General features: G+C 42.1%; 1 protein-coding gene and 1 long non-coding RNA gene across 4 annotated transcripts in view; one reads left to right on the top strand and one right to left on the bottom strand.

Moving 5' to 3' along the window:
• Positions 1–6,075: 6,075 nt before the first annotated feature.
• Positions 6,076–11,701, bottom strand: LOC140500572 (uncharacterized). The gene is made up of 2 exons (XR_011965792.1): positions 11,137–11,701; positions 6,076–7,570 (listed from the first exon to the last, which is right to left on the bottom strand). It is a non-coding gene; the product is annotated as an uncharacterized lncRNA (long non-coding RNA).
• Positions 11,702–11,746: 45 nt separating this feature from the next.
• SLX4 (SLX4 structure-specific endonuclease subunit) overlaps positions 11,747–13,609 on the top strand; it is a 45,684-nt gene continuing 43,821 nt past the window's right edge. For all 3 annotated transcript variants that reach the window (XM_072603205.1, XM_072603187.1, XM_072603175.1), the window contains exon 1: positions 11,747–11,863. The gene's annotated coding sequence lies outside the window, so the exon portion shown is untranslated. The remainder of the gene's footprint in view (positions 11,864–13,609) is intronic.

Below are 13,609 nucleotides of genomic sequence, written 5' to 3'. Positions count from 1 at the left end.
AGTGATCATCCTAAAATTCAGGTCTGCCTATGTTACCATCCCTACTCAATAAACTCCAGCACCTCCTTATTACTTTCAGGATCAGATATAAAATCTTCTAGCTTTTATGGTCCTTCATGTCTTTCCTACTCTTCTAGTCTTCTCAAACTTTATTCCCTTCTGCATCCTCCATCATCCAGTGACAGTGGCCTCCACAAGACACTCCATCTCCTGGCTGCATTCTCTCATTCCTGAAATACTCTCCTCACTCCCTGGCTTCAAATTCCAGATAAAATTGCACATTTTGCAAGAAGAAACTTCTCTTGGTATCCCTTAATGCTAACGTCTTCCCTCAGAGATTACCTTTCATCTACTCAAGATACTTGTATAGTTGTTTGAATATTGTTTCCCTCATGAGATTGTAAGCTCCTTAAAGGGACCATTTTTGCCTGTTCTTTGTATCTCCAATACTTAGCACAGTGTGTAGAGCTTTGGTAAGTGCTTAATAATCAACGCTTTTTTTTGAGAGAACAAGAGTAAGACAGTTAAGATAGTTAAAGTAAGCAATTTACACATGATGTAAATGAAAACTGATGAACTTCGATTAATTATAAAAATTAGTATTAGTCCTGAGAAGTGATTAAATATACCTCCTGGCTCTTAGAATGTGACTTGAGTCTAATGCTAAGCTTTCTCTAACCTTGTTCCACCCCTCACCACAAGCACACTTCCCGATGTTTTATGATCTGATATTTGCTTGTAATCTTCCACTGTCTTCCTCTGTAAAGTTTTTTAAACCAGTACTGCCCTTGCTTGCAACATCTCTCTGCTAGGCAAAGAGATCAAATGTTTGCTGGCAAGACAGTTTCTAGACTCTTCATTTTGGATTCTTAATTTTGACAACTGGTTCAATTGAACTTCTCTAGGAAATGGTGATAATCTACATTAGTGTCTTCTTATTATCAGTTAATAAGCATTTATTAAACACCAACTAAGTGCCAGGTACTATATGCTACCTTGTTCCATGATAGATCAGGTTGGAGCTGTTATAATTTCATACCACACCTGATTTGGTTATGGTTTTGAAAGTTACCTTGTTTATTAATCGTCTGACTACCAAGAGACCAAGAGTTAGCATTCTGTTAGATATAATGCTATTAGGATAATCATGAAAAAGCACATTTCATTATGGTGTGTACCCAGGGAATTTATTTTTTTAAGGTAAATGTATTTAATACTCAATGATAAAGGACATAATTTTTATTCTTTAAACTAAAGACTAAAATTTAAACTTATTTTAAAAACTAACAACTACACTATTTAAAAATATAAACTTAATGAGGCACAAAATATGTAAAGTGTTTTGGATATTAGGATGTACCTGGGCACACCAAGCACATGCTGTATGCATGTTTATGGCAGACAAATGATTCAGGAAAAATTCCACATTTGTAAAAATTTTACTGTCCACTAAGGCACAATTTCATACTTTTGGTGATATTCCATTCTTACTGCATCTATTTCCTTCTTTCTTCTTGGAAGAAAATATTCAAGATACACAGGAGTTCAACTTCCCTTATAAGGCTATAAACTTTTGGCCTCTTCTGTTTCTCAAGTCTGAGCTATGTTTTCTAATATTTTAATGATCCTGCCCTGTACCCTTTACATTGACATTACCAAGGGTCAAAGTATATGATGAATTTGTTTCAAGGATTTTGTCAAGTTCTTCTTGAAATTTCTCAACTTTATCTTCTGCAATAGATACTGGTGAGTAAGCTGTAATGAACACCATAGGGATTATTTTGCTTCCTAAGCATTTGAAGGTGAAATGAATGATTATCCAAAAAAATGATATTACTTTTGATATTTGAGACCATGATGAAATTAACCTATCAATTCTTTCTGGGCCTCTAAACTCCCCTTCTACTTAACTGCTAATTTTTTTTTAACCTTTTGACTTCCAGGTAAGAATGCAGGATGGTACAGTGGACAAAGTGGTGAACTTGGTAGTCAGGAGAACCTGGGTTTGAGTACTATGTCTGACACTTCTTAGTTGTGTGACCACATACAAGTCAATTAACCTTTCAGCCTTAGTTTCTTCCTCTAAAGAATGAGTTAGACTGGATGACTGCTCTCTTTCTGTGACACTGCACCAATGTTTCAAGTTCTCTAATAGTACGCTAACTCTTGGGTGGATCTCCTATTTTATGTACCAATTCCTAGAGGCTGGATTAATTCAACTCTGTGCTTATGCAGATATATATAACACCTGAACTGACTCAAGACTAAATTGAACTGTGGGTTAGGAACAGACTTGAAGCAAATATATTGACTTTAAAAAGTGTTTATAAAACAAAACTTATTTACTTCAAACTATTTGTCAGAGAGATCAAAGCAAAGGAATGGCCAATAATGGATAGGGTGAACACTACATATCCTAACTACACCTGACTACTTTTATCAGTTCCACTCTTCCCCTATTCCTTTGCATATAGCTTAAATCACAGTCTACAGGAAGCAGACTGCATTGTAAGTGAAGCAATCCCTTAAGTGCAGGTTTCTTGACTGAGACTTCATGTTACGCTTCCTACACAACTACTGAAATAAGAAAAAGTATAAATTGGATCCTTCACCAAACAGAATAGCATTTTTTCAGATGTATCTAATTCTTTGTGACTCCTTTTGGGGGTTTTCTTGTCAAAGATACTGGAGTGGTTTGCCATTTCTTTCTTCAGTTCATTTTACAGACGAGAAAACAGAGGTAAGCAGAGTTAAGTGACTTACCCAAGGTTACACAGTTAGTAAGTGTCTGAGGGCAGATTTACACTCTGGAAAATGAGTCTTCCTGACTTCAAGCCCAGCACTCTATCCACCGTGGCCCCTAAATACCCCTCCCCTTTTCCTCTATGGACAGTGTAATTAAGAGCATATTAATACTGAATTGTCTAATAATATCTTAAATTTACATGATTCTCTACGGCCTACAAGATACTTCCTACAACAGAATAGTGAATGCAATGTGCAGATCAGGAAATTTTTCAACCCAGAAGGTTCAGAGAAATGAAATGATTTATTTGACCTTGATTTTACAACTATTAAGTAATAGGGCTGGGCACAAACTCAGGTTGCTGGTTCCAAATTCAGTGCTGTTTCTACTACACCACGTGGCATCACAAGCTGCAAAGTTTACTTTGCCTACTGACAGGCCCTCCAGGAAAAAAAAATGATTGTTGGCTCTTGTCAACAGGCTCACTCATTTGGTTGTGCAACTGCAGGTTACTGCGTAGTCTTCACAACTCCAGTGACCTACACGGGGCATACATTGAAAATTTTCCACCATGGCAAACATTCCTACATATCAGTGGACCTTCCTTTGGGCTTACATGGTGGCTATGCTCCTGGGGACCATATTTTCTGAAATAAAAACCAGGACACAGGATTAATCAATCAACAAGCATTTATTAAGTACCTACTAAGTTCCAGGCACTATAAAACCAGAGATATCTCTGAGTATTGGACAAAAAAGAAACAATCTCCACCTTCAAACAGTTTATGAAAGAATGAGAGACAACATGTAAATATACAAAATACGTATGATGTAATTTAAGCGGAAGGCACTAGGAATTAGAGGAAGGGGTATCCAAAAAGGCTTCAGGTAGAAGGTGGCATTTGAACTGCATTTTGAAGGAAATAAGGAAATGGTGAGAAAGAAATGCATTTTAGGCACTGGGAACAGCTAGGGCAAAGGCACTGAGATGAGACTGAATATTTCATGTGAGAAAAAGCAAGGCCAGTTTGGTTGAACTGAGAATATAATAACCACGTCATAAAGGAAGGCTGTAGACCAGAGAATTTATAATAATAATTCTAAACAAAATAGGGAGTCATTTGAGTTTACTGAGTCACTCTTGGTCAGACTTACACTTTAGAATAATCACTTTAGCAGCTGTATGGAGGATGGATTGCGGGTGGGGAGGAAGACCTGAAGTCAATTAAGAGGCTATTGTAATAGTTCAGGTCCAAGGGGATGAAGGCCTGAGTTAGAGTGGTAGATATGTAAACAGAGGAGACAGTTGTAAAAGACAATATTGAGGTAGAAATTACATGACAGCACCTGATTACATATGAAGGGCTAAGGGAGAACTAATAATTTAGGACAATGTTGAGGTGTGAACCTGGGTAACTAAAACAGGCAAATTTGGAAGATGGATGAGTTTGGAGAAAAAGAGAAATGATAATTGAACATGTTGCCTCACTGGAGCTGAAGAGACAGAGGATGAACACAGAGATGTAAAAGTTATGTACATAGTGAAAAGCATTAAGCCTGTGAAAGCTAATGAGGACACTGAGAGAGACAGAGGAATGAGGACCTAGACAGAGCCTCGGGGTACACTGAGAATTAAAGGGCAAGATATAGACGAAGAATCAGTAAAAAAAAAAAAAATAAAGACTGAAGAGCCATCAGACAGTTGAGCGACCAGTATCATGAAAAGTCAGAAAGGAGAGTGTCCAGGAAGACAGTGGTCAAGAGTGTCAAATGCTGCAGAGAGGTCAATAAGGACGAGAACTACGAAAAGGCCATAGATTTGGCAACTGAGAATTGGAAGTGAGAATTTCCACTGTTTTCCCTAATTATGAAGTATACCTTCAAATACAAAACTTGCTTCCCAGCTTCCTAGCTCTACTTATCTGGGCTGTCTAAAGGCAGTTATCCTCTTCTTGGTACCGAAATGAAAATCTTGGTATGGAAAAGGTAGGGCAATGTGAGGGACGCTTCATAAGATGCCTGGTTTGTGATTTCAGACACTGGAGGCATAGAAAGAAATGGAAGCAAATGGCTTTGTGAAACAGTAAGGCATATGTCACTGAGGTCAGAGAAAGTATTTGTGTAGTATTGGGATTGCCAGGCATTGCTCCCCACAAAATGACATTCTGCTTTGCACTGCCCCTTTCATCAGGTGAAATGCAGATGAATCCCCTCTGCCTGGGTGCCCAATCCCTTCTCTCTGGGGTGTGGAATTGCTGCTCTTAGCTCCATAATAAAACTGTCTGTTCCCCCTGACACCTGAATAGGAGAGCAGAAGGTTGTTTTTCTTTTTTTTTTTTTTGGTTAGCAAATTTTTTTTTTTAAATTTAACTTTTAACATTTATTTTCACAAAATTTTGGGTTACAAATTTTCTCCCCTTTTATCCCCTCCCCCCCCCCCCAAACCCAAGCATTCTAGTTGCCCCTGTCAGCAATCTGCTCTCTCTTCTATCCTCCTTCTCTGCCCTTGTCTCCGTCTTCTCTTTTGTCCTGTAGGGCCAGATAGCTTTCTTTACCCCTTAACCTGTATTTCTTATTTCCTAGTGGTAAGAACATTACAGTTGTTCCTAACACTTTGAGTTCTAACTTCTTTACCTCCCTCCCTCTCCACCCCTTCCCTTTGGAAGACAAGCAATTCAATATAGGCCGAATATGTGTAGTTTTGCAAATGATTTCCATACTAGTTGTGTTGTATAGGACTAACTATATTTCCCTCCATCCTATCCTGTCCCCCATTACTTCTATTCTCTTATGATCCTTTCCCTCCCCATGAGTGTCGACCCCGGATTGCATTCTCCTCCCCATGCCCTCCCCTCTATCATCCCCCCCACCCTGCTTGTGCCCTTGTCCCCCACTCTCCTGTATTGTGAGATAGGTTTTCCTATCAAAATGAGTGTGTATTTTATTCTTTCCTTTAGTGGAATGTGATGAGAGTAGACCTCCTGTTTTTCTCTCGCCTCCCCTCTTTATCCCTCCACTAATGAGTCTTTTGCTTCAGAAGGTTGTTTTTCAACAATACACTTCCTAGATGAAAATTACCTGGTAAACTTAAGAGGATGTGGCTAGAGAAGGTGATACTGACAATGCTTAAGATGCCTGGAATGATTTCCAGAGAACAGTACTATAGTTGGTCCTGGATTGGTAAAGGAAAAATGAACGTATGTAGATGAGTATTATGTAAATGGAATATATTTAATGCAACATAAATATATGCATGTAGATATAATTTTTATATCAGGATGTGTTAGCAAAAGAAAAGACTGAGACATCCATAAGGGATGGCAAGTATATAGCTTGTGAACTTAGGACTTTATTTCAGTCATAGCACAATGGAAACAATGGAATTTCTGCTTTGTAGGGGAAGGCCCTTCATTCAACAACTGTTTATACAACATCAGGCACAAAAAGTACCAAAGCCCTCTATGTGTCACTGACTACAGTACCCTTTTCTTAAAGGGAAAAGTCATAAGCAAAACAAGGTCAGATCCTGCAGGATCTGCCAAATTATACAATTTGTTGGAGGTGAGACACGGGTGAGAAGCAAGGTGACAATCAAATTACTAAAAAACAGATCATGTAGAAGGCTGAATTCACATTATTCTAACCATGTGACACTGGTTAGGTTGTTTATACTAAAAGTTTTGTCATCTGGGAATATCCTATTCTCTTTAGACACAAGATTCATTAATAGAATATAAATAGTAGCTTATATTTATAAAGAACATTTATAAATATAAAATGCTATTCTTACAAGCCCATGATGTAGCTACTACATATACATTCCTATTTTTTGTGTGATTTCTATGACCTTTCTTTTTTTTAAAAAAAAATTAATTTTTAGTTTTCAACATTCATTTTTATAAAATTTTGAGTTCTAAATTTTCCCCTCTTCCTTACCTCTCCCCTCCTCAGGACAGTGTGCAATCTGATATAGGCTCTACATGTACAATCATATTGAACATATTTCTGCATTAGTCCACATCCCCATTTTAAATCTGAAGAAACTGAGAATTAGAGAAATGAATTGCCCAGTGCTATGGATAAGTGTCAGAATTGAGACTTGAACCTAAGTCTTATGATTACTGTGCTTTTTTTATTTGGCCATGAATATGATTTTTAAAAAAAATGAAAAATATGATCATGAACAAAACCTCAGAAAATAAAACACGTGTGTGTACATACATATATACATAAACATATATACATGTTTATATACAAATATACACATATACACATGTACATAAATGTATGTATATACAGTGTGTGTGTGTGTGTGTGTGCGTGTGTGTGTATACTAGCAATTCACAGACCCACCCTTCCTCAACCTTGCCAGTAAAAACTTTGGAAGGAAGGAAATAGGAACTAATAAAAATCGAATTTGGGACAATGTCGATTTGCACCCCTGCTGTGTCTGCTGTGTCTATTAGCGCAGAAACATTCAGGGGAAATAGTCAGCTATATATACACTCACATGAAAGTCCAGAACAGTTAAATCCTAAAGAAGAAAGTGCTACAGCTGAAGCAAAGTGTTGCCTGGTGGAATTCAATCATTAATTTTTCAAGCCAAACACCACCCATCTGAAGACGCATGATACTAGTCAGAAAGGAAGATGTTTTAAATAACTTTCTATACACTCTGAAATCTCAACAGTATGCAAAATGGTTTTCTCCCCACTTCCTATCAACAGCTTTTCTAGTGTAGGTAGAGCTGTAGCAGCCGGCAGAGAAATTTTTTCATGTGTCCAGACAGCAATTCCTCTTTGCTTGAGCCCTTAAATATGCCTCCTGCCAAAAACAATAAGAAGGAAATGACTGTAGTTTATAAGCAAATTACAGGCCAGGAATATCTGTTTTCAACTTAAAATCATAAAATTTCAGAGCTTGAAAGGACCTTGGAGATCATCAAATCTAACTCATTTTACATATGGGGAAACAGAGACCTTCTTTCCTAGTAACTGTATAAAACTTTAACTCTCTCTATACTACTTTCCAAAAGAGAAATAGTCAGGAGCACAACTAAGGGACAAAGGATATCTACTTCAAACTGTCCGTTTCCCTGATTTGCTTCTCTGGACCTTAAGAGTAGTATCACTGAGATTTCTGACATGAGACAGTCATTTGAATATTAATCATTTCCATTTGTACACTGCTCAATATCTGTCAAAGACTTCCACTCATTTAACAATCCCTCTAGTGCAGCTGGATGTTAAATTGGAAAGAGCCCTGGAGTTAGGAAACTTGAGTCGGAGTCTGCACTTGGACATAATATTCTTATAACTTCTCTGAGCCTCAGTTTTTAGTGCTGTAAAATGGGGATAGTACTTCATCATCACAAAGGAGAGTCATAATGAAAGTATCTTGTAAAATATTATATAATATCTATCTATTAGTTCCCACACTGATTTCTGCTTCTGGTGGTCACAGAAAATCCAGTTATCATGGCTTCTTAAATTAGTGTTTAAAATCTGGGTAATCACAGGTGCTTATAACTTTAGATATCGAAAAGACCTTAAATGCCATCTAGTCCAACCCTCTTATTTCAAAATGGGGAAAAAGAGGGGAAATGATTTGCTTAACGTCACACAGTAAGTTGGCTTGGGGATATGTGCTTTAATCAAATTATTTTTTTCTACTTTCCTGCTGAGATAAAATGGTTTCAGCCCACGTAACTGAATAGTGAATTACAGCACAGGCTAAGGAAAATGGCAACCAGGATCATCCTGGAACTTGAGAAGGGTTATTCTAAGCCAGAGGGAAAAATGCCCTAATTATATATTTACTATGTTAATTTTATACCACAGTGAATTGATTTTGCTTCAGCAAAAGGCCAGACTTTTCTTAGTGGGATATGAGGGTTGGGAGAAAAAAACACCTTTTTGATTTCACTGGTAATGAAAATGAAGCTTCCTATTGCCTCTAGTAAAGGAGCTTTTAACTTGGGATCCATGAATTTTTTTTCTTAGTATTGTGATAACTATTTTAACTGGCTTCACTTGTAATCCTATGTATTTTATTTTCATGCATTTAAAATCAATATTACGAGAAGGGACCTACAGGCTTCACTAGCCTACCAAAGAAGTTCATGACAAAAAGGGCTAAGAAACCCTGCTCTAGGATCAAACTGGTTTTGCTCTGGGATCTTTTTAACCTTTAATGCTCCTCATAACCTGGCCCCAGTTTACCTTTTCACTCAGTTATACATGACTCTGCTCTCTTTCCATTACACATTCTACCTTCTAAAGGTGTGTTTGCACCTTTCTAATGACTATTCTCCATGCCTAGAATGCCCTCCCTCTTCCCCTCTGCCTTTCAGAAACCCTCTTTTCTTTCAAACTATGGTTAAGTGATACCTTTTACAGGGATCCTTTCTCGATCTCCCTGGATGTTCGTGTCTTTTCCTCTAAAAATTAATTTCTATTTATCTTGTATATATTTTATATATCACCAGAAATGTGTATGTTGTCTTGGCTGATAGAATGTAAGCTTCCGGAAGGTTGCAAGTTCAATTTTGTGATTGTATCCCTATTGCCTAGCACACAGTAGATGCTTAAGAAATGTTCGATTGCACGCCAGAGACTGATTTCTAAATTATACTGACATATACATAAGGCTTTAAGGTTTGCAAAGCAGTTTATGTATACCATCTCATTTGGACCTCACAAAAACCCTTGAGGGAAGCTTAAATTAGATCCCCCTATGAGGCTCAGAAAGGTCAAGTGACTTGTCCACAGTATCATGGCTAGGATTTGAGCCTACCTGTTTCTGGCCCCAATTCCTGCCTGCTCTCTGATCTTTTTTTTTTTTTTTTAATATACCATTTATTTAATACCTGACCAGCCGGTGCTCAGATCCCATGCTTCCTTTCATAATTTTCTCTTGCTGCTTCAAACTTAGCTAGAATCATAGAATGTTAGAACTAGAAGGGACCTTAGAGATTTTCTAGTCCAACCCTTTCATTTTATAGGTAGGAAAGCTGAGACCCACAAATGTTAAGTGACTTGCCCAGAGTTACAACAGGTAATAAGTGACAGATCTGGATTGTGAACCCAGGTCACCTGCCCCAGGTTCCAAAGGTAGCAGAGTTCTAAATAAGTAGCACAGCTGGCATTTGATTCTAGGACTTCAGATCTAATGCTGCCCACAACCTGTAGAGTAATAGGTAAATACACAGCAGAGCAGCTAGATGGCACAGTGGCTAGAGCATTGGGTCTGGAGCCAGGCTGACCTGAGTTCAAATCTGGTCTCAGACATTTACTAGCTGGGTGACCCTGGGCAAGTCACTTTACCCTGTTTGCTTCAGTTCCTCCTCTGTAAAATAAACTGGAGAAAGAAATGGCAAACCACTCCAGTATCTTTCCCAGGAAAACCCCAAATGGGGTCATAAAGAATATGACTGAAATGACTGAAAACAAAGCAATTTGGGAAGACTCAGGGAGGGAGAGAGAAGAGAAATGGGGATGTGACACCTGAACTGAAAGAATTAGCATGAATGAAGTCTGGAAAAGTAAAATTGTGGAAGATCTTGAATGCCAGCTTGAGAAGTGTGAATTACATCCTAGGGGGGCCATATAAAATCACTCCTCCCTATTTCGGTTTGAGAGTGACCTATGTCTTAGGAAGATCAGTCTAGCCGATGCCTCTGGGGGAGTACAGCGAAAGCAGGGACCTGTTTAAAGGTGCAACAGCCCAAGCAGGGATGGGACCCCAGAGTGGAGAGAAAGGGACAGACTGACAGACAAGAAGTCATAGAGAAAGAATGCCTAAGACTCCACAACTGACTGGAGTGTTAGCAGTAAGAGAAAAAAAAGCAAGGATCTCTCATCAGCTGGGGAACCTGAGTGTCTGGAAGGGCAGCGGGGGCCCTCAGCCGAAACTGGGCTGAACAGCGGAGCTGGGAGGTTCTGCTTCAGACACACTGAGTTTACTGGGCTGACCTCTGGTGGAGACGTCAGACAGACAGCGGGCCACTCGGGACTGAGGGCAGGAGAGAGAAGGGGGTGAAGATGCAGATCTACAAGTCAAAAAGGATAACTCAGAGAAAAGAGGCGAGGGGATGAGAGAGAAGACAGGAGAGGGCAGGGCTATGGAAACACAGCGAAGAGGGGGGCTGTCCGGGAGAGGGGACCCCCCCATAAATACACACTCCTGTCGGGCTCCTTCCTGCCTCTTCTGCTTACCTACCTCACCTGTCTTCCCCGCAGGGTGCTCGGGTCTCTGCGTCCCAGACCGCAGCCTCCTGTCTCCCGACTCTCCATCTCCACCGGCTGCCCCCCGAGGGTTCCCTCCCTCCGGGCTGCCCCCCGAGGGTTCCCTCCCTCCGCGCTGTCCCGAAGTCTCAGCTAAAGTCTCACCTTCCGCAAGCAGCCTTCCCCGGTTTATCTTATCTGCTCTTTGCACGTGTCTCCCCTACGACCCGGCGGGCTCGAGGACGGCGGGGATGGTCCCTTTGCCTGTCTTTGCCTCTCCTGGCACAGCGCCTGGCACAGCGCCTGGCACACAGCCCGCGTTTAAGAAAAGCTTGCGGACCTGACTGGAGGGTGTCGGGCAGGGTCCGTGGCCGCAGGGCCGGACAAAAGGCCTTATCGATAGGAACTCTGGGGCTGGGGGAGGGGGGGTGGAAGAGCGGCCAGCGAGAAAGTGGAGGCGACGAGCGCAAATGACCCCCAAATCCCGGAGAACCTGGAGGAGAAACAAGCAAGCCCTTCGGGGCGCAGAGGCCTCGCATTCCCCGCTAAAGAATCCCGCCCCCTCCCGCGGCCCACTCTGCCTTCTTAACTCGAAATTTAACATTTTTTTTTTTTTTTTTTTATCCAGGAGCTAAAGTCCGTCGGCTAAATTCTGAACCACCGCTCGCCACTGCCCCAGGACTGGGGAGGTTCGCTGTCCGGCCGCCCCGCGGACACTCCCGACAGGCGCGGTGGGAGACCGCCGTCTTCCGGCCCCGCGCGCTTGCGCGAACTTCCCCCGGCAGCGAGGGCGGGGCGGCGCGCCTGCGCAGGAGGGAGTGCGCCTGCGCCTGCGCGGGCGAGGACGCGGCCCTTTGCAGAGGAGGGAGTCTCAGTTGCCGGAGCCCTTGGGGTAGGAGAAGCGGGACGAAGGGGTGGGAAGATTGCGTGGTACGAGTCGCTATCACCCCTTGACCCCGTGACGTGGGGCGCTGGGCCCCTTCCTGCCCCCCGCCAGGCAGGCGGCCAGTCCTTTCTTCCCCCTCCTCCTCCTCCTGGTGGTCTGGGTGTGTTTGCCCCGCCGCCCCGCCTGCTCTTCGCTGCTGCCCCCCGGCTACGCGGCGGGGCCCCGGGTAGGCTTGGGGGACAGGGCGGTGGAGAGTAGGGGACCATGCTGCGAAGCTCCGCCCTCGGAAAATGCCACCCGGGGCGACCCCGGAATGTGGCCTGTCCGCCGGCCCTAGCCCGGGGCCCTGGTGCTGTCACCGCCCCCGGAGGTGCCCTGCTGTTCCCGGTGTCAGGGGGCTGGTGAGGGGTTTGGGCCGGGTCAGAGACGGACTGGCCGGCGCTGGTCCCAGGGAGCCCGAGGCCGACGTGCCCACGGTTAGGGTGCTGATGCCTTCCGCTGCCCCGGATTTTAGTTACTGTACGTGATGCTTTGTGCAGTAGAGGCATGGATCTTGGCAGCGCTGGGCCGAGTGCCCCTTCTCCGGTCCTTTCCTTTCTTCCACGTGTGTCTGGTCTTAAATTTGGTCATTCGTTTGACAGATGGGCCCCTGTACATCAGTGAGGAGCCCCGAGAGGGTAACCAGGGTCCCTGCCCAGGGAGCTCACTGTACAGTGATGGGTAGCTGAGGAGTGGGATGACAAGTGTGCCATGAGCCGGGGACTGAATTCGATAAGGACCGTGGGGTCTAAGAGACCGGAGGGAGGTCAGGAAAGTTATCTTGAATGGGTAGAATTTCAACAAAGCTATGGGCAATTTATATTCAAGGACTGTGTCTTCTCTCCCACCAGTCTTTTTCTCATGTTTGTTTGCTGTCTCCCAGTCTTTCATTCCTCTTGTCTCTCCTTTCACTTCTTTTCTATTATGGTCTCTTCTTGATGTGTTCTCAGCCCTAGGGCTGTGGAAGCTTCCGTCATAAGCAGAAGTAAGTTGAACATCCCTTTACTGTTCTCCCAAACCCACAGATGCTTGAGATGTTTGGGCCTGGGCCTTGACTCTCGGGAAGAGGCAGTCTTTGCTAGAAAATTCAGTGTTTCTTTTACTCTCCCTCCTCACATCCTTTTCTTTTTTTTTTTCATGTTGTATCATGAGATTTAAGCTTCATGGGATGGATCCATGTTTCTTGTAATTCCCATAGAATAGCATGGGGCTTTGTATATAGTAGATGCTTAATAAATGCTTGTTGAACTTTCAACTAATAATAAAAATCTTCAGCAAATCACAGTTTAATAGCCTCAAATAGTCAAGTAAGATAGCATGCTGATAGTACAGTAAGTCATACACATTAGTATTTTTCTTTTCCTTGTCAGTCAATAAGCATTTATTTATTAAGGACCTACTGCTATGTGCCAGGCACTGTGCTAAATGCTTGAGATACAAAGAAAAGCAAAAGACTGTCCTTGAGCTTAAAATCTAATGGGGGTACAACATGCAAATAATTATGTAGAAGCAAGCTGTATACAAGATGAATAGGAAATCATCAACAGAGGGAAGAAGGCACTAGAATAAAGAGAGATTGGGAAAGGCATCCTGAAGAAGGTGAGATTTTAGCTGGAATTTGAAGGAAACCACAAAGTCAAGAAGTAAAGATGAGAGGAAAGAATTACAGGCATGGGAGAAAATGAAAATGCCTGAAGTTGAGAGATGGAATGT

Source organism: Notamacropus eugenii, chromosome 1 (genome assembly GCF_028372415.1).
Source record: "Notamacropus eugenii isolate mMacEug1 chromosome 1, mMacEug1.pri_v2, whole genome shotgun sequence".
NCBI lineage: Eukaryota > Metazoa > Chordata > Mammalia > Diprotodontia > Macropodidae > Notamacropus > Notamacropus eugenii.
Note: the sequence above shows the minus strand (reverse complement) of the source record. Positions and strands in the feature narration are given on the sequence as shown.